Genomic DNA, 24,499 nt, shown 5'->3' on the forward strand with positions numbered 1-24,499 from the left:
TCCAGATCATGGGGTATTTCACGGTAGGTGAGTGCATCCTTTATTGATTTGTTCAAACCCCTGCGAAAGGCAGATTTCAGGGCGCTGACATTCCAGTCTGTCTCATACGCTAGAGTACGAAATTCCACGGCGTACTGAGCCACAGTTCTCCTGCCCTGTTGAAGTTCCATTAGATTGGATTCAGCAGCTTCACGTCTCCCAGGAGCATCAAACACAGCACGAAATGATGCGATGAAGGCGTCCGCGTATTCCAAAATGGGTGAGCTCTGTTCTAGTAGAGGTGATGCCCTCGCCAATGCTTCTCCTTTTAATAAGTTTATAATAAAAGTCACTCTGTTGCAATGAAAGGAGAAAGTATGAGGATGTGCCTGGAAATGTAAGGCGCACTGATTTAGGAATCCACGACACTCTTGAGGATCACCAGAAAATTTGTCAGGTAGTGGCATCTTGGGTGCTGGAACAACAGTACTTGGCCCCGGAACAGGAGGAGCAGAATCAGATGATGCCCCTTGCGAGAGGGACGGAGACAAATTTGTGGCCATAGATCTTAGAAGGTCTGCAACATCGTCTAACTTCAGTTCCAAGGATTGGAGTAGAGAAGAGTGAGCGGCTAGAACTTGATCCTGTCTGTCTTGTCGGTTGGACATCCTTGCCAATTCTGCGGGATCCATATTGCAGGCCTGTGATACTGTCACTAACGGCGGTTCAGGCTGTGGATCCACGCTGCAGTACAAGGAAAGGCGCCCCCAAGCGGTGATGACGAGTAATGCAGGAACAAACAGATGGTACTAGGAGCAGGCAATCGGATAGTCGGGGTCATGAGCAGAGGTCAGGGCAGGCAGCAAACAACGGATAGTCAAGTACAAGCTGATTTCAGGTAAAGGCAGGCGCCAAACAACGGGTGGTCAGGTCCAAGCAGAGTTCAGGCAATGAAAAGGCAAATAAGGTTCAGGAATGCTAGTGAAGGCACTATCACAGGCAAGGGATACTTGCAGACTGAGGGTTTAAATATCCCTCTTACTCCAGGATCCTCCTACCCCCTAAATTAGGGGGAGGAGGAAAAAAGATAAATACCCCTTTAAGACGCGGCATTAATATTCATGAGATAACCGTTCGTGCATGCGCGAACGGCTCTCATGACGTTGAGACGCGCGTCCCGTCTAGATCCTCTGATCCACACGGGGGCACGCATCTAGCGGCCGGATGGACCTCACCGCGTCTTCCCACGAACGGAACGAGCAGGGGGCTGAACGCGCAGGCTGCGTCTCGGCTCCCCTGCTCGAGGCAGCACAGGAACCGCCGGCAAGGTAACATTCAGGTAGGTTGGTCTATCTGTTGACTTTTGGTAGAGTGGAGTCTGAATGGACTTGTTCTTAATATAAATGGTAGTGTCAGTTTTCAGGTTATGCTGGGATGGAAGGAATTGTAGTCTTCATGAAATTTGAGGAGTTTCTCTTCACTAACAGTCCAGATGATTAGAATATTGTCTAGCAAATGTATACCAGTGGTTTGGTGTGGCAGGTGGAAATGTAGTCCTCCTCCAGTTTTCCCATGAACAGATTAACATATTGTGGTGCCCTTCGATTCCCAATGGCAGTCCTCATTCTTTGGAGATAAAAAAAATCCGGCAAGAAATAAGTTTTCCATCTCCTGAAATGATGGGTCTTCCGGGGGTTCTCTCTTTGTGAATTTTGGTGAGCAAAAACAATGAGTGCACTTTGGGCACTGTTGGCACCTGACCTTCCACCTGTTGCCTGATCTTAAGCTGCAGTCCTTTTATGGTTTTCCTGATTTTTTTGATGTAGGTGTATCCTCTTGAAGTTGGACATATTGTGTGTCATCAGAGGGTTGTCTGTGTTCTTCTTTTATGCAATCCATAGTGTCTATAATAACCCCAGCACCCCCTTGTTTGCTGGTTTAATTGTAATGTCCTGGCTGTTCTTAAGTGATCTAATAGCCTTCTGTTCATGGTGGTTAGGTTGTCAGTCTGTTTGATTTGTTTACTGACTCTGTGTCTGAAGCTCTATATTTTGGTGAATTGTGAGGTTATACCTTGGTTTTGGAGTCCAAGAGGATTTGTTTGTAGATATTTTGTTGTATTTTTTGAGATGTGCACCAATAAAATCATAAATTTTTTAAAAAGTAAGGAATTGTTTTACTTCCGGAAGGCTGACATATATGACAAAGCTATCCTAAAAATATTTTTTTGTCCTAAAATGATTTTCTTTCACCCCTCCCATTACACAGAAAAATGATCCAATCCAATCAATAAGAAATTTAATAATAAGTTAGGGATAACTTAATTGAGAAGTAAGTCATACAGATGCTCAGGACCGGTTAACGTGACTGTCCCCGTGTATTTATAATACATATGTAATGCGTATTGCTTTATGTTGCTATTAACACCATTAAATTGATTTATTTAATGTATCTATTTTAGTCACCCAATCAAAAATATTAATAAGATTAGTTTGGCATAATCTTCCTGAAGTAAACCCATGTTGATCTTGAAATGTATGTGATTTTAGATGTTCAACAGTCCTATCCTTTAACATAGTTTCCATTATTTTCTCCACTAATGTAAGACCTACTGGCTTATAGTAGCCAGACCCCTCCTTAATTCCTTTCTTGTGAATAGGCCCCACATTTGCTGATTTCCAATCTTCTGGTACTACTCTTGTTAACAATGATTGCTTAAATAAATCTGTTAACAGTTTTGCTAGTACACCACTATACTCTTTTAATAGGTTTGGGTGTATCCTATCAGGCCAAATAGACTTGTTTGTCTTTACTTTAGACAGCTGAAGTAGAATTTCTTCCTCTATAAACTTACATGTATCAAATGACTCATTATTGGTTTTTCCTGAGCTCTCTTTCATGGGCGTAGGAACCCCTAAAAATATGGGGGGACAGCATTTTCCCCCATCAGATCCCCACTTTCTCCCTATCTCTCACACTATCTACCCCCTCTCCCCCTTCTCACACTATCTACCCCCCTCTCGCACTTTCTTACTATCTACCCCCTCCCTACCCTCCCTTCTCACACTATCTACCCCCTCCCTACCCTCCCTTCTCACTAGCTACCCTCTCCCTACCCTCCCTTCTCACCAGCTACCCTCTCCCTATCGTCCCCTTCTCACTAGCTACCCTCTCCCTACTGCCCCCTTCACACTAGCTACCCTCTCCTTACCCCCTTCTCACCAGCTACCCTCTCTCTACCCCTCCTTCTCACTAGCTACCCTCTCCCTACCCCCCTTCTCACTAGCTACCCTCTCCCTACCCCCCTTCTCACTGTCTACCCCAGGGGTGTGGGCCACTTCATCAGAATTGTATACGTGCGCGGGCCGCACTCATTTTTCACTGTGAGAAAATATGGCCTTTAATAAAATATGCAGATTAAAATAAAGTAAATTACACAAAACCTTTGCTTTTCCTCTCACTGATTTCTGGGCCTACAAAGTGTTGTGACTACAAATTCAGGACTCAGGATATTATGAAATAGTTCTATTTATTCTAGGGATGCACCAAAATGTAAATTCTGGACCAAAACATTCACGGTTCACTAAGCCAAAACCGAAAATGACCCCCCACCTTTAAAAATAATAATAAAAACTCACATCTTTTATAAAAGTAGGTAACACACCACAATTGGACAAAAAAAATAGCAATATGACTTGGCATGATAGGAGTGTGATTGCTAACAGCAATCACACTCCTATCATACCCAGGGAGCCAGTACATGCTGGTACAGGGTGGCTGTAAGTGATGTGCAGACCCCATATTGCTGGCAGCATCAATACACAAGGGGGGTAGCTAGCTAGGTTTCAGCATGTACTGGGTGACTTGGCATGATAGGAGTGTGATTGCTCCTCGATGCCGCTCACAGACTTCAGCAGGGGGCGCAGCCTCCCTCTGCGTTCTCTGGTACTGCTAGAGGAAGCAGGATGTGATGTGATGTCATGTGAACTCTGTTGGGTTCCGCTTCCTCTGTGCAGTACAGAAGACCCTCCCACAGGTAAGTAGCAGGGCTCGAGGTGCGGACCGCGTAAGATCGGTTGCCCGAGGTCTTGCGGGCCGCATTTGCGGTGTTTCTATTGTGGGGGGGGTTCCTACGGCCCTGGGGGGGATTTCTTCATTATCAGTCCCCCCCGCATGAGTTACTGGGGGGGATCTGTCCCCCCCATCCCCCCCGGTTCCTACACCCATGCTCTCTTTCCTTCATTTTGATCCGTAAAAACTGACCAAAAATTTTAATTGTCTTTATCCTCTTTTACATAGCTTTCTTCTTTTTTTTTTATCTAATCCTTGTTTTACGTTCCTTTTCTCATTTATGTATCTAAAATAATGTTATCTCTCTTTTTTTTTTACTGACTAAGATATTTTCACTTCTGCGTGTGCTTTGCAATATCTTATAACTGTCTTTGTCTCTTTCTACCTAATCTTATAGATCTGTCTACCTTTCTCACTTTGGACTTTTTAAAACTTTTTGGTTTTTTTACTATTGTGGCCACTTCTGCGGAGTACCACAGTGTTTTCTGTTGCTCTTACTGACAAGCTTACTACAATTTTCTGTTGTCTTCAATAATTCAACCTTTAAATAATTACATTTCTCAGGGACTCCTTTTAAACGGCTACACGCAGATAATGACTCCTTTATACATTTTCTAATTTTAGAAATGTTGTTTTTGTGTGGTGTGAGTCAATCACTGTTCGTATATTAAACCACACACACTGATGGTCACAAGGTCCCAAACTTTCACCTACAGTAATATCTCTGTAATGTGTGAGGAGAAAGAAAGTCATTTTAGGACAAAAAATTATTTTTATGATAAATTTGTCATGTATGTCAGCCTTCCTGAAGTAAAACAATTCCTTACTTTTTTTAAATGGTTTCCACTTCACAATCTCCATTTATGAACACTAAATCTAATATGGCCTCCTTACAAGTTGGCTCCTCAATTACTTCTTTTATAGATAGTTCCAGTAGGGTGTTTAGAATATCTGTACTCATGGCACAACCAGCTACTTTTTTTCCAGTTCACATCAGGAAGATTAAAGTCACCCATGATTATACCTTTCCAATCAATTTGATTTCAGCTATTTCATTCATTAGTGGATTATCTAACTTTTCTACTCGTCTAGGGGGTCTATACATTACACCTACACAAGTCTTCTCCTGCATGGATAAATTAACTAGATGAGCCATGTTTGGAACTGTCATCATGCATCCTAGCAAATAATGCTGGATTTGTTATGCTTTTGGAAACAAAGAATCAACTAAAGTTCAGAAGTTCTTGAAACATATTAATATTATTTATTGATACAATGCATGCTGATGTTTATAATACATGTAAATGAACTGTCATAACATTGTTTATTTTATTAGGGTTCCTGTGAACTCTTCAGGTTTGACCCAGAGTCTCCAGGTAAATCCCTTCTTCCCCAGGTCTTCGGGTCAGTTTCTTTTTTGTTTGGGTAGGCAGGTGATGTATAGTCACACCCGCTCCCTGTCCATGTCCTGCCCACTCCCCACCAATTTTTTACTGATCCATGCCCAGGTCACTCTCTCCCACCATTACATGCTGCTAGCTTTGTCCTCATGTGTTTTTTCACATGTAGCTAGCCCAGCTTCACTTTAAGCCACCCCCTCCCCCAGAAGAGGGAGATCTCTGGGTAGCTTTCCCTGGGAATCCCACGATATGTTTATTACTGTCAAATCACAGATGGATTCATGCAAGTTCAAAAAAAATGCAATGCGGGTTGTTAATGCTTGTCTGAACTGTTTTCCATGTCACCTAATATATATATATATATATATATATATATATATATATATATATATATATATATATTTAATATATTTAATATATACATATTTAAGTATTATATTTATTAAAGGAAAAAAATGAAAACATAAAAACAGGAGACCTGGGACCCCTATAAATCAATAGTGAAATAGAGCTTAATGTAGGTTATGATTAAAAATGGAAGATTCTATGGCTCTAAAGCTACTGTATATTCTGAATTTTTCTTCAATACTAAAGAATATATAGAGCCTAAAATCCAGTATCATATTTTATTTAATCCTCTGCTAGTACTTTTTTCAATATACCTGGTATTCATTGTAAATTGGGCACTTAGATGGCTTAAAGTAGTGAGTGCAAAACAGAGAATCAAGCCAGGCTTTTATTAAAGCGATTCATCAAGCAATGGCATTTTATCCCTTGATACTTCTCAGATTCTATCTACAGCTAATGGTGAAATACAGCCTGCTAATTTTTATTGCAGAGGTTTGATAATGGAAGGCAACTTTAAAAATACAGATCGTGTCTGGAAAGCCAATTGAATAAATATGGATTATTAAAATAAATGCAATTTAGGAAGATAATGTTCATCCCAGGAGAAGAAGCAGCTTCATAAAGGGAAGCATCTAGTGTTTAGTTGCGTAAGAAAATTTCATTAATTTTTTATTAATCAAAAATGTGTCACATTTTTCTTAATTTATTTTACATTTTCTGTTCATAACCATAATTTGAAGTGAGCAAATTAATCAAGAATAACTGCACATGTCACTTTCATTAAAACGGAAAGATATACATCAGTGAACACACATCCATTGGAAAAAAATGAAAAATTGTCATCTCCAACCTTGTAAAAGGAAAAACGTATTAAAGATATATGTAGTTTCTACATGTAGAGGCTTATACAAATTAGACAGGCTCCACTTAAAAAAAAACTTATTATGCTCTGTCTTGTTTTTAAGCTGTTCTAATTTAAGATATGGTTTTGGGACTAAACTGTGTTCTAGGTTTGTTGACATTCCATCTTGAACTTGACTGCGTGAACAGAGCTGTGTCAGGTCTAGTGAATTCTTTTAAAGGACAGGCCACCAGAGACAAAGCGGAGGATTGAGTTTATACTAATCAATAGGCAACAGGACAGAAACTCATTAGTTTAGCTAAACCAAACAAGAGAAAAATGTCTTATTTCAAATGACAACAACTTTTACCTTTCTGCTAAGAGAGGTAGAAATTCAATTTTATTTCCCAAAGATTTGTTGTGCAATGCCTAGGAACAGTGAACATGATTAGTGCACCAAAGGTGACAAGGGTTAATGTTACTATGGCAGTGGGACCACATATTCAGTGTCATGTCACCTCTATAGCCTAAGAATTGTGCAACTATATCACCATGCGAAGTAAGCAGAGATCTTTGTGAATCATAATGCTATCATAATTCATTGTTTTCATCTAGTAGATATCCATCTAGCTATTTGTCTATCCATCTATCTACACTGCAAAAAAAATATATATATATCTACATAAACAGAATTATGTTTTTGCTAGTTTTTTTTAAGACATATATATGATACGCTGAAATATAAATACTAAGATACTGAATGGAATCAAAAGGCCAATATTCTAAGTGAAGATGAGGAACAAGATGTGAAGGAGAGACTAAAAGCCGTTAAGATCTAACACAAGATAAAAAGATGGGGACCAAAATTATATCCTAAGATGTCGAACAAGGTGTAAAATACCAGTGCAGGATTTGTAAAAGAAAATCAAAGCAATGAAAGTTAAGGAACAGAGAATTAGATAACCAATGGAAAATGCAGAGACTATAAACCACTTCGCATATGCCAAAAACAAGCATTAACAAGATCATGTCTTGCAATTTATCAGTATTAGAACAGTTACACAATGTTACTTGTCTTCCAAATGATCACCATATATGTATCTATAGGCTAACACACACTCACGATAACACCATAAACTGCCACACACACATGCTAACACCAAATACTAGTACACTCTTGCTAACACCATAAAATAACATACACCTTTACACATTCTAACACCATACTTGACACCCACCCACACACCTCTACACACTAACACCACATGCTTACAAACATTAACACCTTACAGTAATGCACAGACACGCTAAAACCGTACACTAACAACATACACACACATGCTCAGAGGGGTAAATCGAGTATTTGGCACCCGGGATAGATCATGAATATGGCACCCCCACTTAAAAATGTAAAGTCACCCACAAAAAATAGAAGCAGCCTCTGAAGCAGCCTGTGTGTTCCATCTCTGCTACTGAAACAGCGTTACTGTGCCACCTCTGCCTCTTAAGCACCCTGCATGTGCCAACTCTGCCCTTTACCAGTCTGCATGTGCCACCTTTGCCCTTTAAGCAGCCTACCTGTGCCACCTCCGTCCCTTAAGCGGCCTGCCTGTGCCACATCTGCCCCCTAACAACCTGCCTGTGTCATTTCTGCCACTAAAGACTCATACATTCATTCACTCACTTAACCTCCTCCACCCCCTTAACTCACCTGCAGATTTCACTGGTCCTGAGGCTGTCCGAGCAGCACTAATGCAGCCTAACTTGAGCCTGCAGCTTACCGCTGTGGAGCCCACACCCTATATAAGGAAACTCTCTTTTCCTGCCCATGAGAAAGATGTACAGGCAGTCCTGCACACACACATATATAATAGAGGAATCAATTTATTATAGCTGACTTGCACAATCACCTTAAAAGAGATGAACACGCTACCTCTATGACATGCCTGACAACACAAACCTATTAGATTTGAAAATTTGTAATGCATGTTTTATTCAGCACAGATCATCCAGTTGAACATGTTATCTATTTATTACTGGATTATATGAATCCTACACTTAAAATAACTGTAGGGGTTTTCCTAAAGCAAGATTTGGCAGGAGAGTTTGCAGGTGAAGTGATTTTTCAACTCACCAACTTAATTATTCATGAAAGGCCAAGAATAGTGACCTATTCCTACAAGGTGGGCTGAGCTGGTTTTGCATAATACAAAAGTTCGATAGATAGATATGTATTTTGGGGACATTGTTTCTTTTTTGGCTAAATGTTGTCGTTTACATTTAAATTAAATTGCTTTTATTTCAATGCACATTCATTCCCTCCTGACCCCCTCCCTCACTGACCTCCAACAACCATAACTCCTCCCCTTTTTAACATAAAAATGTTGTATTTATCTATTTCTTTCCCCTTGTAGTTTTCATGAAATACCACGAGCACTCTGCAAGCCATCATCTTGAGACAAGCGCTAACCCGCCCATCCCTCTGTTCTTTTAATTACATTGCCTTTTTGCATCCTGAAACCACTTAACCCTAATTACTTCTACAAGAAAGCTAATGAGGCTTATAAGCCCACCATTCGTGCCTGGAATTTTGTGTAAAAGTACCATCAGTATAGATGGCAATCGTGGCATTGTTCTCAACTGCTGTTGTGTTTTTATGTGTAAATGTATATTTGTCACGTATGTGTTTAACTACCCCATTTAAGTTGTACAGCTCTGCATAATATGTTGTCGCTTAATAAATAAAGGATAATAATAGTGATAAACTCTTAAATCTTTTAGTAGAACTATCACAACTATCCTTGACATCGCAAAGACATTATACACATACCTGGGAAATCTGAGCTCTGGCTACCTTGAGCTTTCCCTTGCCGGATGTGGCCAGGACTGCCCACCGACATCAGCAGACAGTCCGGTGAAGTCGGTGGGTGGTCCCGCCGACATCAGTGGATGGAACCGCTGCCATCGGTGGGCAGTCCCCATGCGTTAAGGGTGTTCTCGATGACGTTGGGGGGCATTCTCGATGATGTTGAGATTGTTCCCGCTGACATCACGGGAAACACCCCCATTTAAAGGGGAAATGGGTGTGACCTGAAGTATTTGGGTGTTGACCTGGAGAACCGGAGAAGCGGTGCAGATCCCAGGTTTGACTATAAAATTATTAGTATCATGCTGCTTCGGAGCTGCAGTTAACTGCAATGTAATTAAATAATCCCATTAGACTCTAGAGCGTTGAAATATTTTAACTTGTTATACGCAAGATCATTAAATTGCAACACATGCTCTGCTTTGTGTAATTCATGATTTTCCTAAAATTCTATTTACTGCAGTTTGTTTTTGGCAGTCAGAAGATATGTGCTAATTTTCAGGTGCTTAATCACGTGTTTTACATTCTATATACTATTCAAATTGTGGATGTTGAAATGCATTATTCATCAGATCACAATAGATACCAAAACCTTCCTGTTGAGTGGAAAAAATAAATGATGAGTAAATGAAATTATCATTTCTCACAAAGTGAAATTTTTCTTTTCATGCTTTCATTGCAGAATATCTTTTTTTCTGTGTTTCTTATCTAATATATATAATTTTACCTTTATTGTAGAGGCTGAAAAAGAATATGAAAATAAATCAACAGTTAAGGATTAGGGGATAAGAAGGCTAAAATGTATTTCCAAAAGCACATTTTTGTCTATACATTTTAAATATTGGTAAAAAAAAAATTAGATGTTAGAATGTACTATATATTGACACATTAGATTCATATTCAAAGAAGTAAAAGCCACTGCTATTTGTCATCGCTTTTGGAGCAATACTTTATCTCTGGTTTAACATTTAACCTACATATGTCAGTAGCAAATACAACTAAATATATTCAACCTAGCTATGCTTTAAATTGAATACCAACATGTCTAAGAATAAGACTAAGGTATGCATCACTTCCTGATTCGTTACCCATGGTTATATAGGCTCCGTCATTTACATATGCTTTAGACACATACGTTAAGCAAAGCATAGGGTTGGAGGTACAAACAAGAGCTGAGTCTCGAACAGCGTACAGCCAACTCTCATTTTAGGAAGATATGTTTTTTTAATGAAGATCCAATTTGATAATTGTAAAAACTCAGTTAAGTGGAAGAGATCTTCTTAATAAAATGCACTTTTAATATTAATGAATTAATGGAGTATGCAGCTTGGTTTTTGACACCTTTGTACCAGTAAACTAACATTGCACCAAATTTAACCCTAAGCACCATTACAGTGGTTTCAAAATGTTTCTAACCTTAGTATTTTAAGAACTGTGATCCCATCAATTTGCGAACTCCAAAATACATCATAGCAAACAGAATTTTATGGCACATTTTGTCAATCTAGTATGGGTGTTTTTTTCTGCTTTAAATATCTCAAATATCTGGCCCTTGATCTGGTCTTAAATTCACATTAGACTTATGTCTATCGCATGCATGTAAACATTTCTTCACTATGTTAACCCTGTCTTCAATCGCCAATCAATAAAACATCATCCATTTTATGGTTTCCTTGTGGATTTATTGATACTGTATCGGAAACCTCCCCTCAAAAGTCAAAAATATAAATATTAACTATGTATTATAAGCAAACAATGCCATGTATACTAATTAGTAGTAGATATATAGCATCCTATCTTTCAATGCCATTTCTAATACAGAACAGGTCCATACAGTACCATATGTAGTCTTTAATGCTGCTTTATTTATTTTTATTAAAATATTATTTCCAGTTTTCTGTGCACATATCTGCTGCCTGCAGACATAAGCAATGGCTGATTTGGCTTTATATTTCTTATTACTCTGTAGTATTAAGTAATAAAGTGCTGGACTGGAACATTGCAGCTGATGATTTAAGTATCTCACACAGAAACTGGATTTAAATGCCCCCTATTTATCTATTATTAAAATGTCAGATTAGACTTTGACCCACAGAAAGCTCTGTCTCTATAATTATAAATGGTAGTCTCTGAGGCAGCACTTGTTTATCCTTACAACTCATTATCCTTGAAACATGAAAAATAAATGTAATTCAAGAAATACATAAATCTTTACTAGAAAGAAACAAATCATAATAGACCTGACCAATCAGGCTCTGTTGTCCTAAAAGTTTTCTATTCAAAAACATGTATAAAAGGCATTATAAAAAATATGTCCATAGAAATGCATGGGAAATCAATTCCCAGAGCAGTTTGATTGGCATTGGTACATTTTGGTAAGTGAAATCATACATTTTCTAATTTTCACTGTATTTTCAGGCTAGTGATAAATGGTCTAAACTGAACATTAGAAACGTACACACTATCTGAAAAAAACCTCACATGTTCACACTGTCCTCTGAAAGAAAAGAAAAAAAATAACACTTTTGTTTACTACACCAACCTCAGATAGTGAATGTAATGTATGCAAATGTAGCTAATAGCGACTCAAACACACTCCACACATCACATCATACACATTAATTGAACAGGTAGACCATAGGAAAAACCCTTGATCAACTCACATCAATGTCAATGCATCATTTTCTACATCATGCTACATTGTAATGTAACCTTGAGGTACAATTGCATAATTGATGTATAGCATATTTAAATGCCTATTCTAACATACAACCCATTGCGGGCACACATCTAATATTGGTCTTTGCCCACACCATTGAATTAAGTTCCTACGGAGAACAAATGAATACACCTGAAACAAAGTGAAAATGTTCACTGTGTGCTATATCTCCCCACATCTGTCTAATGACCTTGTGTTGCATTTTGCATTCTAGTGTTCCTGTAGTCCTGTCACGAACCGGGGGAACAGATCTGATAGGAGCCCAGGTGCAGGGGATACGAGGGGCTCTGTCTGTACCCCACGATGCATAATGGCTTGGGGTTGGTACAGACAGGCGCAGGAAATAACTCAAAGACAAAGGATGCTGATTAAGAGTTGTATTGCATATGATGGTACAATATATAGACAAAGAAAGTCTCTTGGCAGGAAGCCCTCTCGTTGGGGCACACACGGCAGGAAGCCCTCTCGTTGGGGCACACACGGCAGGAAGCCCTCTCGTTGGGGCACACACGGCAGGAAGCCCTCTCGTTGGGGCACACACGGCAGGAAGCCCTCTCGTTGGGGCACACACGGCAGGAAGCCCTCTCGTTGGGGCACACACGGCAGGAAGCCCTCTCGTTGGGGCACACACGGCAGGAAGCCCTCTCGTTGGGGCACACACGGCAGGAAGCCCTCTCGTTGGGGCACACACGGCAGGAAGCCCTCTCGTTGGGGCACACACGGAAGGAAGCCCACTCGCAGGGCACACACGGCAGGAAGCCCACTCGCAGGGCACACGGCAGGTTGCCCACTCGCAGGGCACACGGCAGGTTGCCCACTTGCAGGGTACTCGACTTGGGAGTCCAGTTAGTGGGGCGCTGGCCGCAACTCAGGAACACGGCAGGAACCAAAGCAGGAACCAAAGCAGGAACCAAAGCAGGAACCAAAGCAGGAACCAAAGCAGGAACCAAACAGGCAGTCCTCTAACTTCAATGTCAAGGTCCAGACTGAAGGGCTGGGCAGGTTTATATAGGCTGTGATCTCCAGGTGCACCTTGTTTCCTGGTTATGGCAATCAGGTCTGAGTGCAGCTGGACTAGATAATGACTCTGGGTGCTTCAGAGTGACAAGAGCGGCCACTAGAGGTTGGAAACGGGAATGAGCCACACAAAGTATGAACAAGTCCAGCCAGCGAAGGGTGAAAACGTGACAAGTCCGTATGCATTTGGCCCCTTGTGTCTACAATGTCCTGCATAAGACCCTCCATGTCATACAAAAAGGATGTGAGATGCTCACCAAGAACCAAGAGTAACTTCATAGTCTGCCCTACGGTTGGTCGCTGCTTTGGAGCATCTCAAATTTCTGCTCTCTTGAGCCATTAGAGAGAAAAAATATCCATCTACATAACTGTCTCCTTGCTCTCTTGTGCCTAGAGGGATACCAACCATACCCCATTGACGAGACCAATGTAGTTTGTAATGTACATCTGGGGCTGTTGGTTCCCTCGGGCAGATTAAATTTTCCTTACATTTTAGTTCTGGACTGTCCTTTTGGGTGGGACAAGACTGATATGTAGATGGAGATTTTTTTTCTCTGTAATGGCACAAGAGAGCTAAAATATGAGATGCTCTCAAGCGGGGACGCATCATAAGGCAGGCTAGGAAATGGCTGTCTGTTCTTGGCGAGTATCTTTGCTGTATGGTATTTCACCCTTTGGGATCTCTTGGGGTTCACCCCAAGTGTAAAGGTGACTCCAGACATGAACCCCCTTGCTCTCTTGTGCCTAGAGGGATACCAACCGTACCTCACTGACAAATGTGGAGGAATGCTGCCTATGACCCCAAGAACACCATCCCCACCGTCAAACATGTAGGTGGAAACATTTGCTTTGGGGGTGCTTTTCTGCTAAGGGGACAGGACAACTTTACCGCATCAAAGGGACGATGGATGGGACTATGTACCGTTAAATCTTGGGTGAGGACCTCCTTCGTTCAGTCAGGGCATTTAAAATGGGTTATGGATGGGTATTCCAGCATGACAATGAGCCAAGGCAACAAAGGAGTGTCTCAAGGAGAAGAACATTAAGGTCCTGGAGTGGCCTAGCCAGTCTCCAGACCTTAATCCCATAGAAAATCTGTGGATGGAGCTGAAGGTTCGAGTTGCCAAGCCTCAAAACCTTAATGACTTGGAGAGGATCTGCAAAGAGGAGTGTGACAAAATCCCTCCTGAGATGTGTGCAAACCTGCTGGCCAACTACAAGAAACGTCTGACCTCTGATTGCCGACAAGGGTTTTGCCACCAAGTACTAAGTCATGTTTTTCAAAGGGGTCAAATACTTATTTCACTGAGTAAGATGCAAATCAAATTATAACATATTTGAAATGTGTTATTCTGAATTTTGTTGTTGTTATTCTATTTCTCACTGTTCAAATAAACCTACCATTAAAATTATAGACTTATCATGTCTTTGTTAGTAGGCAAACGTACAAAATCAGCAGGGGATAAAATAATAATAAATTTTTTTTATAAAAGACATTTGTCTTATTCAAGTCCTCTACTGATACCAAGAAGCATTTGTATGTAACCTTCATGCACATGATCAGTAGCACTTCAATTGAAGTCATTAAAGCAGGTATTAATCAAGTTAGTTGAACATCAGTGCTCAGCTAGTGTACATGCAATTAGCTGGCACTACGAAATGCTTTCCTTAATACGCACTCCAGTATGTAATTACCAGGAAATAGGGCTGGAGTCATCCTTTAAATATAATATGCTGTTTATAACTATAAACCTTATCATGGTTAACAAAGCTCATTAAACATGTACAGTAACTGTTTCACTTTAGTAGGTACTTCTATCGGAGAAACTAGCACCCATGTTTCTTAGTTTATCCGCAGTAAATCCAGTGTTTGATATAGTTAAGCGTCACATTTTTTAACTGGACCTCTGACACAAAGCATACGCTGATGTCAGAAGCACCATACGTGAAACCAGCATTTTATTCCTGTAGATGGGTGATACAACTGACTACATCAGATGTTAATTACATAAATCACTATTCTCAAACATATTATACTGAATAAAGTTTATGACCTAGATTTTTTAGATTTCTAAGTACTAAAGTGAAGTTGCACTCTGTATGATGTAATGGCCACTACAAACCAACAACTTCATCTTTGATAAATGCAATATAGAGGGCAGTAGATTAGTAGTTATATAGTCATATATTTCAAGTGTGATTTCCCATTTAACTAACATAAAGAGCTCCCACAGGAAATTAATGTAAAACCCTAAAGGTAAGTTTTCTACAGGTATACAGAACATAGTTAAGTACTTAAATGTCCAATACCATTCATTGTTGGCGATCCTGCATGGGACAACAACGTTTTCCTAAAATATTACAATAGGGTAATGACTCTTTTCAATGTAAAGCTTAATGTAATATATAAATGTGTACAGTGGGGCTTTACACTTTAATGCATTGACAAACCTGTAACACTAATGGGGAAAAAGTAGAAGTAGGAACATTGATTACAAATATTTGATTCAGTCCACATACTTTAAGTAACTCAATAGCTATGATGCATCTGCCTATACCATCTGTGTAATTAAAACTAGGTTATGTTCTGGCAAGGTTGACTACTTCACATATTGCAGTATACTCTTTAATAATAATGGCAATGATAATTATTAGACTTGGGCACCAGGGGGCTCTTCGTGTTCGTCTTCGTGCTCGTCTTCGTGCTCGTCTTCGTGCTCGTCTTCGGGGAGGGGGGGGGGAAATCTTCGTATTCCGCAAATATTCGCCTGTTCCTGTCTTCTCTTCGGGCGAATATTCGTGGACATTCTTCGTGTTCGGTTTTTCTTTGTTTTCCCGGTTAAGGGGTTAATACGGGGTTAACGCAGCTCTGGAGCCAGGAGTTTAAATGTACGTATGAGCAACTCTATTGTCGTCAGCAGGGGGCTCGTCTGCCATTGGTTGATGGCAGACGAGCCCCCTGCTGGCGACCAATAGGGTCGCTCGTACAGACTGTTAAACTCCTGGTGCCGTAACTTACCCGGCACATCCCACTGGTCTCCCTCCCTGTTCAATTAGTTAAATGTCCGTACGAGCGACCAATAAAGTCTGCTCGTACGGACATTTAACTAATTGAACAGGGACTTTATTGGTCGCTCGTACGTACATTTAACCCGGCACAGACTAACTAATTGAACAGGGAGGGAGACCAGTGGGATGTGCTGGGTAAGTTGCAGCATTGGGGTTTTAAAACCCCAATGCTGCAACTTACCCTGCAGATGCCACTGGTCTTTAACTAATTGAACAGGGAGGGAGACCAGTGCCATCTGCAGGGTAAGTTGCAGCATTGGGGTTTTAAAACCTCAATGCTGCAACTTACCCGGCACATCCCACTGGTCTCCCTCCCTGTTCAATTAGTTAGTCTGTGCCGGGTTAAATGTACGTACGAGCGACCAATAAAGTCGCTCGTACGGACATTTAACTAATTGAACAGGGAGGGAGACCAGTGGCATCTGCAGGGTAAGTTGTAGCATTGGGGTTTTAAAACCTCAATGCTGCAACTTACCCGGCACATCCCACTGGTCTCCCTCCCTGTTCAATTAGTTAGTCTGTGCCGGGTTAAATGTCCGTACGAGCGACCAATAAAGTCGCTCGTACGGACATTTAACTAATTGAAAAGGGAGGGAGACCAGTGGGATGTGCCGGGTAAGTTGCAGCATTGGGGTTTTAAAACCCCAATGCTGCAACTTACCCTGCAGATGCCACTGGAAATCCATAGGTTCGCTGTCAGGGGTTAACTTACAAAGACCATGCGGCAGTTCACGGAAGTGGAAATCCGCAGGTTCGCCGTCACGGGTTACAGGGCAGTGCGAATGAGCCTATTGGTCGCCTACAGGGACCTCCTCTGGCATCAACCAATTGGTTGATGCCAGAGGAAGACCCTGCAGGTGACCAATAGGCTCACTCGCACGGCCTTTGTAACCCCTGACAGCGAACCTATGGATTTCCGCTCCCGTTAACCCCTTCGATGCTGCGTTAGATAACGGGAGCCGAAATCCGTAGGCTCACTCGCACGGCCCCTTAACCCCTTAAGGTGAAACAAGTGCACCAGGAGCCTAAAAGTCTGCACGAGCGACCAACAGAGTCGCTCGTACAGACTTTTAAAACCCCAATGCTGCAACTTACCCTGCAGATCCCACTGGTCTTCCTGTTCTATCAGTTAAATGTCCGTACGAGCAACTTTATTGGTCGTTCGTACTGACATTTAACTGATAGAACAGGGAGACCAGTGGGATCTGCAGGGTAAGTTACAGCACCAGGAGCCTAAAAGTCTGTACGAGCGACTCTGTTGGTTGCCAGCAGGGGGCTCGTCTGCCATCAACCATTGGCAGACGAGCCCCCTGCTGACGATCAATAGAGTTGCTCATACGGACATTTAAACTCCTGGCGCCAGAGCTGCTGCGGTACGCGTTAACCCCGTATTAACCCCTTAACCGGAAAAAACGAAGAAAAATCGAACACGAAGAATGTCCACGAATATTCGCCCGAAGAGAAGACAGGAACAGGCGAATATTCGCGGAATACGAAGATTTTTTTCCCCCCAAAGACGAGCACGAAGACGAACACGAAGAGCCCCCTGGTGCCCAAGTCTAGTAATTACTCACAAAATAACTTTGCTATTCTCATTGCCTAAAATGTTATTTTACAATCAATAAAAAGCCTGGGATTCTTAAAAAACACATTTTCACAAAATTAATATTAATATATCTCTGTAATTTGCAAATTCCCATGCTTTCCAAAGTTGAAACTCAAACAATTGAAAAGTTCAGTTATTCATCCTAAAAATTGTTTATTAAATTATAAATGTTCTGTTCTATTTTGCTTACTGTTTTAAAAAAAGAAGAAGACGAAGAAGAAAGAGCATTCTAATTTCCATGCATAAATGTATTGATCAAAAGATATTGCTGGAATGAATTCCTATCTTGATTAAGAAGCCTTTGCAAAAGAACATAATCCTTATTTTTGATAAAGCTACTGTAGCACCAAGGCTTTTATCAACTTCTGTAACAAAAATGAAGTCCAGAAAAAATGCAATTGCTAACTGGATATACTATTCTAATCATGACTTGGTGTTAATTACAATGGAATAAAGTTATGAAGATTTGAACGATGATCACTTGAAGGATATTTATTAATTTATAAATGTTTTATTTTACTTTTCAAACTAATTAATTTTATTAGTATGTTTTATTTACCTATATGGCAAATATTCATTTAACATATACTAAGTAACAAGCTTGGAAACTCAATGCCATCTAAAGGGATCCTCCTTAACAGGCTGGTCCTAAGGCTTCTCCTCTCTTTCAATATGGAACCTGGAAGGGAGCTGAACCATATAATAGAGCTGAATTATATGTACATTGGATAAAATCAACTCTGTGAAATTAAGGTTTCTGTGGCGTATTGAAGGATACACCAATGAAGTCAATGAAACCCGATGTCCCTAGGTATATAAACCTTGTTTACCAACAAGCACTGAACCCCATGATGAAAAGTCAAATACTACATAGATCTCAATTATATTACGAATCATGCTTGAATGAGTACCTCTATTGTTTGTATACCACCAAATCCTTACTTTACATTCTATAACATAACAAAATATAAAAAAAAAACTTAATGTTGCTGTACCTAAGATTATCCATGCCAAGGGCTGACAAATATATATGGACCTTTGTATAACCATGAAAGAGGTGTGCTTCTATATAAACTACCTACTGGAGCAACAATATGAAGATTCGTGGCTTGATGTCTCCCGGGGCTTATGAAATCATGTTTTAACCAAAGGGTGGCATTAGGAAACATGAAGATTAGGAAGATTACACAACTACTGAATCTAAACTGAGTCTAAAGTGGAAATATTTATGGTATATATTTAAAATTAGGCAACATCACAATTTCAACCAACGTATTGGCATTTATTCATTAAAGAGGAAGGTGCCACAAGAGTTTTCATCCCATTGACTTCACTTTAGATCATGAAGGGCGGACCCAATGAGCTTCTACTACAAGAATAGCTTGGATGGCTGTGCATAAGCATATATATATATATATTTCTTAAAAGTCACCTTACCAATTGAACTATGCATTATTCAGGGCCAAGCCTTGACCTGTGTGATTTATAACATGTAGGGACTACCACGCTCCTGCAAATTATCCTTCCAAATAAACCCATCTAAACACCATTGTCTAAGTGCATTCATACAATGAACTCCTGCAATGCATGGGGCATGCCTGGAACTCATAATACATACCTCAACCACTGATGATCCAGTACCTTCTTAAGAATCATTTACTTGCTAGTACGTCAATATTTATCATCATAAAACCATTTATACCAGTGAATATAACCACATAAATGTTATTCTGTGCACAAAATGTATATGGTTGTATACTCTACAGAAGAAATAATGCATTACCTAATTAAAAGCTATATAAGTTCTGTTGTAAAGTATGTTCACACACAAGTTAAGTTATTGGCTTGTTATAGTGTTAAGCTGATACATAAGCAATGAAGCATTTATCCATCCTACACTGCACAGAACATTTGGACCTTTGCTCTGCAAACAGCTGGTTAACACAAAAGAAATGCTGAAAGAGAGATTTTGTGTCGACAGAGCACTAATTTTAAAATGATAAATTGTCTCTCTCTGTAACGTAGTGCTATTCATATTTACAGCTTTCATACTAAATGAAACCCATTTATGTGCTTGAAATGTGTTCATATTCATTAGCTCTGTCCTCCTGTCTGTAAAATACAGTGTTTACATCTTTGACATTGTAATCAAGCATTTTCAGCCAACATTTTTTTCCACAACAGGAGAAACCATAGAGGCTTTAGCCTTTGATTACTGCATTATAACATTCAGAAAAAAACGATGAGTCGAAATGCCTTAGTATTCCCCAACAGCTATAAAATCCCAAGCAACCAAAAGAAATAAATGAACCAAAACACATTCCTAACAAACAACTCCTAATTACCTTTGAAAGATTTTTTTTTATCTCCGATTAAAAGCAAACCTAGCAAGAATAGGAATCCAGTGGGATTCCCTGGATCAGCAGAACCACGGTAAACAGTGTCACAATATTTAAGCTCATTAATGAGTGGGTATTCTGTGTTTAAAAATGATCACACTGCCAGACCTATTTCTATCTGTGCTAAAATCCAAACCATGTTTTCCCAAACAACATTTTTCTTAATGCCTAAGTTTTTTTGTTTTTTTTCTTCAATTGCAGACTAGGGCATTTTAGCTTTCTGTAAGCCGTTGTATTTTTCTCGTTTCTATCCACCCAAACTATATATTGTGTTTTTAAGTCTTTTGAATAATTCCCATATATGCATAATCTACTATTCTCTAGTATAATTTTAGTAATACAGATATTACTAAAATTCAGCGCTGCAGAATCTGCTGGCGCTTTATAAATAAATGTTATATATATATATATATATATATATATATATATATATATATATATACATACAATTATTTATTTTATTTTATTTTTATTTTTTTCTAGGAAGCAGACAATTTAGGCTTTTTCGCAACATTCACTCTACCACTTTTCATTTCCCACCCATCTCTTCCGAAGTATGTGGCTACAAAATAAAACTGTGAGGTGGGGTTAAGACCCGGGCTCTGTGTAGGCCACTCTAGTTCCTCCAAAGAAAGCCATTGGTTTATGGACCTTGCTTTGTGCATAGGGGCACAGTCATGTTGGAACAGGAAAGGGTCTTCCCCAAGCTGGTGCCACAAAGTTGAAAGCACACAAATGTCTTTGTATGCTGTAGCACTAACAATACCGTTCGCTGGAACAGCCCTAGACTATTATCCCTCCAACAGCAAACTTTACAGTAGGTACTGTACATTCCAGTAGGTAGCATTCTACTGGCATTCGCCAAATTGTAGTGGGTAATGCTACAGAGCACATGCGATTTTTGTAGGTGCTTCAGCAACCAGCAGCAGAATAGTCCATATTCAAAGTATAGGTTCAAGCGCATAAATTATTTAAAATAATCTGTGAGTATGTATATAAATAGCACATGCTACTTAACAAGGGGCGAATTATATAGTCAAAATGCTCTTTCTGTTTAATTTCTATTGGAGTAGGAGAAATAGCAGACTGTAACCTGAACTTCAAAACCATGTACCACCCTTTTAACTTTTTGGCATGCGGTAGAGGAGGGTTTTTTTGCAAGAAATTCAAAGAGATTTGATTTTTGGTGGTAAAATGACTTCAAATAATATTGACTTTAATTTCTGTATTTCAAAAGAAATTTTACCAGAAAAGGATTGCATGCAACGTTAATATTTATCAGTAAACAATGCTATACCCTGGGCACAAATCTAAATAATGAGCATTAACTGCTCAAACTTTACAGTGATTCCAAGTATAATCCACTGTGAAGGAAACCTCTGTGCATCCAATGTATTACATTAATTGACATATTAAGTTCAATTATGGTAAATAAGCTATAGAAATATGTAGGTATCCTCATACAGTCACTCTTCCTTCCTAACCAAAAAGTCCCATTTACTAAGCCAGTACTTGTTAAATTATAAATGAAAGTATGGTTATACTGATTAGTTTACGTTATGTAAGGCAGGGGAGGTCTGGATTACAACTACAAGCATTGAAAATGTTGTGTTTGAATTAGTTTTTTTCCATTATACGTTTAACTAATACCCTCAATAGATGCCTATGCTTTGTGCCAGTAAATGTATGGCTACTAAACTGAAGTATTTGAAATTTATTTAATTGAATTGCTTGCAGCAAAAGCAACCATTTGAAATTATTTTGTTTTTACAAGTTAAGACTAAAATATTTCTAACATAAAGCCCAGACAATTCATTTCATAACTGGAAAAAACATCTCAAAATGTTGACATTTGCAGCAAGCATCTCAATTAAACAATTAAATAGTTTTCAAGTATTTTAAAAGCTCTACTCTTTTGTGCACCCTTTGAATTACCCACTGTACAGCTCTGTGGAATATGATGGCGCTATATAAAAAATAAATAATTATAATTAATAATAATAACTCAGTTGCAGCTGTTTCATATTGATGTCTACGTGGTCCTTTTTAATGCCATACATTTTACAATCACAAAACGTATTTTTTTTGACATATAGTTAAAAATTACATACTATAGCTAATAACTATATATAATAACTATCACCTTTTTTATCTGGTTTTTTTTTTCTAGGTACACATTTGGGTATTCTGTTTCACTTCTATTAGAATAACATGATACTCAAAAGTAATTTGATTTATAAAGCAGTCCAGCCTATCTTTCTTAAATATTAAGTATTTCCAGCTGTTATATTTACATAAAGTAGAGTCTGTTTCTACACTCTATTAATTCTTTTTAAATCTCCAGGTAAGGCGAAAACTTTCTTTTCTGCTGCATGACATAATCCAGATATGGAGGGAATTTAAAGTTTTTACGGACTGATTTATGCTTCATCACAAGTTCTCCATCTAAAGAATATTTAATATGCCTATTCTCAAAAGGCAAGGCTTTCCGTATTTTAATTTAACATATCCACAATTCTCAACATGGTACAGATGGCAATGTTACTAAAAAGTTGGAATAGAAAATCCAATCAAATGATCTTCTTCATGGAAATCAAACATGAATTTATTTTAGCATGCAGCTATGGCTTTCAAATTTCTGGAGACTAAAACGTATTCCAAGAGGCTTACACACTAACAAGGCTTTCACTTGGCAAAGAAGGCTTCATATTTGCCCAGCACTAGGGAACCATCCTGAATAAATGCAGTCTCAATTTAAAATCTTTAATAATTGATGAATCTAATAAGAACAGCATGAAAAATGAAATTAGAATTGGATAACCTCAAAGAAAGTTTGAAAGAATAAGATGAACTTAACAAATACTAACAGTGGTGAAACCAAGCTCTGAATAATTTAATATCTTTCTGTGGAAAGGATTCAATTACAACACAAAAGAAATAGACGGCTGGAAAGAAAGTTTCAACATGTATATAATTGGCCAATTAAAAAAGAGAAATTGCTACTTCTGTTCCTACCCTTCATAGAAGCAGGAACATGGTACGCGACTGACATTAAACTCATAAAGGACACAGAACAGAAAGTTGAATTTGTTAGAGGTGTCAAAATTCCTTACAAAACCCAAATCCAAGCCATATAGTACACATTGGCAATTTTCGTTTGTTCACCAAATAAAAATATTTTAGAAGAACAAAAAAAAAAAATTTTTGTAGAAATGGAAGGTGACTTTGTAAGTGAAGCCTTAAGACAATAGAGAGAGTTAAAATTATTCTAGACTAGATGCTTGAAATTGATATTGGAATATAATTGCTTATTTGTGTCCAAACTCCTGTGATGGCAATGCATAAATCATAATAAAAATACATTATGTGTACTTTGTCTAAAGATACTCATAAAGGAACAGCAATAGAATTATAATTACACAATAAAAATACAGTATGTGTACTTTGTCTAAAGGTACCCATAAATGAAAAGTAATACAATTATCACACAATCTAGATTTCATGAACTGAAATCAACGGAAATGCTAAGATTTAAATTTTACTTATATATATATATATATATATATATATATATGTGTGTATATATTGTGACGGTGTAAACCCCAGGGAGATGCTTATTTTGGCATTTGGGTACAGGTGCTATCCAGAATGTAAATATGGGTCCCTGGGGTGGAGCAATTGGAGAGCAGGGTGGGGCAATGCTCCATTCCCCCATTCTGTGGAAAATCCATGCCGCCTTTTCCAGGAGGCTAGAAGTCTGCAGGATCCAGTACAGGATTTCTATGAGGCCAGCATCAGGCACAGGTGCTGGGCATTAAAAGCCCCTGGAGCCTGATACTCAGAGAGACTGTTGGGGCAAGAGGAAGTTCCCTGCGCTCCCAGGGCAAGGAGAGGCCCTGAACAAGAAGACCATCCCTGAGCCAAGTGAGGCAATACCTGCCTGGACATTTTGTGTTGTCTGGGGGAGGTTTTCCAGAGCCTGGCGTAGCTGGGTCTGGCTGGGAGGTTGAGTCAGTGGGTGATTAGGCTGGTCAGTCCGGACCAGCGTAGTTCAGTTAGAGAGGGCTCCAATAGGGAGCTAGGATTTCTTTTTATGATTTGGTTTTTTGGGTTTAAGCGGTTAAAATAAAGCGCTGTTTTGTTCAAAGCTGCTGTTCCTGACTCTGATTGCCCTAGAGGACTGT

General features: G+C 39.2%; 1 protein-coding gene across 2 annotated transcripts in view; it reads right to left on the reverse strand.

Annotated features, from left to right (window-relative positions):
- Window positions 1-24,499, reverse strand: part of LOC149289355 (N-heparan sulfate sulfotransferase 4-like) — a 94,639-nt gene that overhangs the window by 20,604 nt on the left and 49,536 nt on the right. The window lies entirely within an intron of this gene.

The sequence above is a fragment of the Sceloporus occidentalis genome, unplaced genomic scaffold (assembly GCF_023333645.1).
Source record: "Sceloporus occidentalis isolate IW3139 unplaced genomic scaffold, rSceOcc1.0.p SCAF_46, whole genome shotgun sequence".
Lineage (NCBI taxonomy): Eukaryota > Metazoa > Chordata > Lepidosauria > Squamata > Phrynosomatidae > Sceloporus > Sceloporus occidentalis.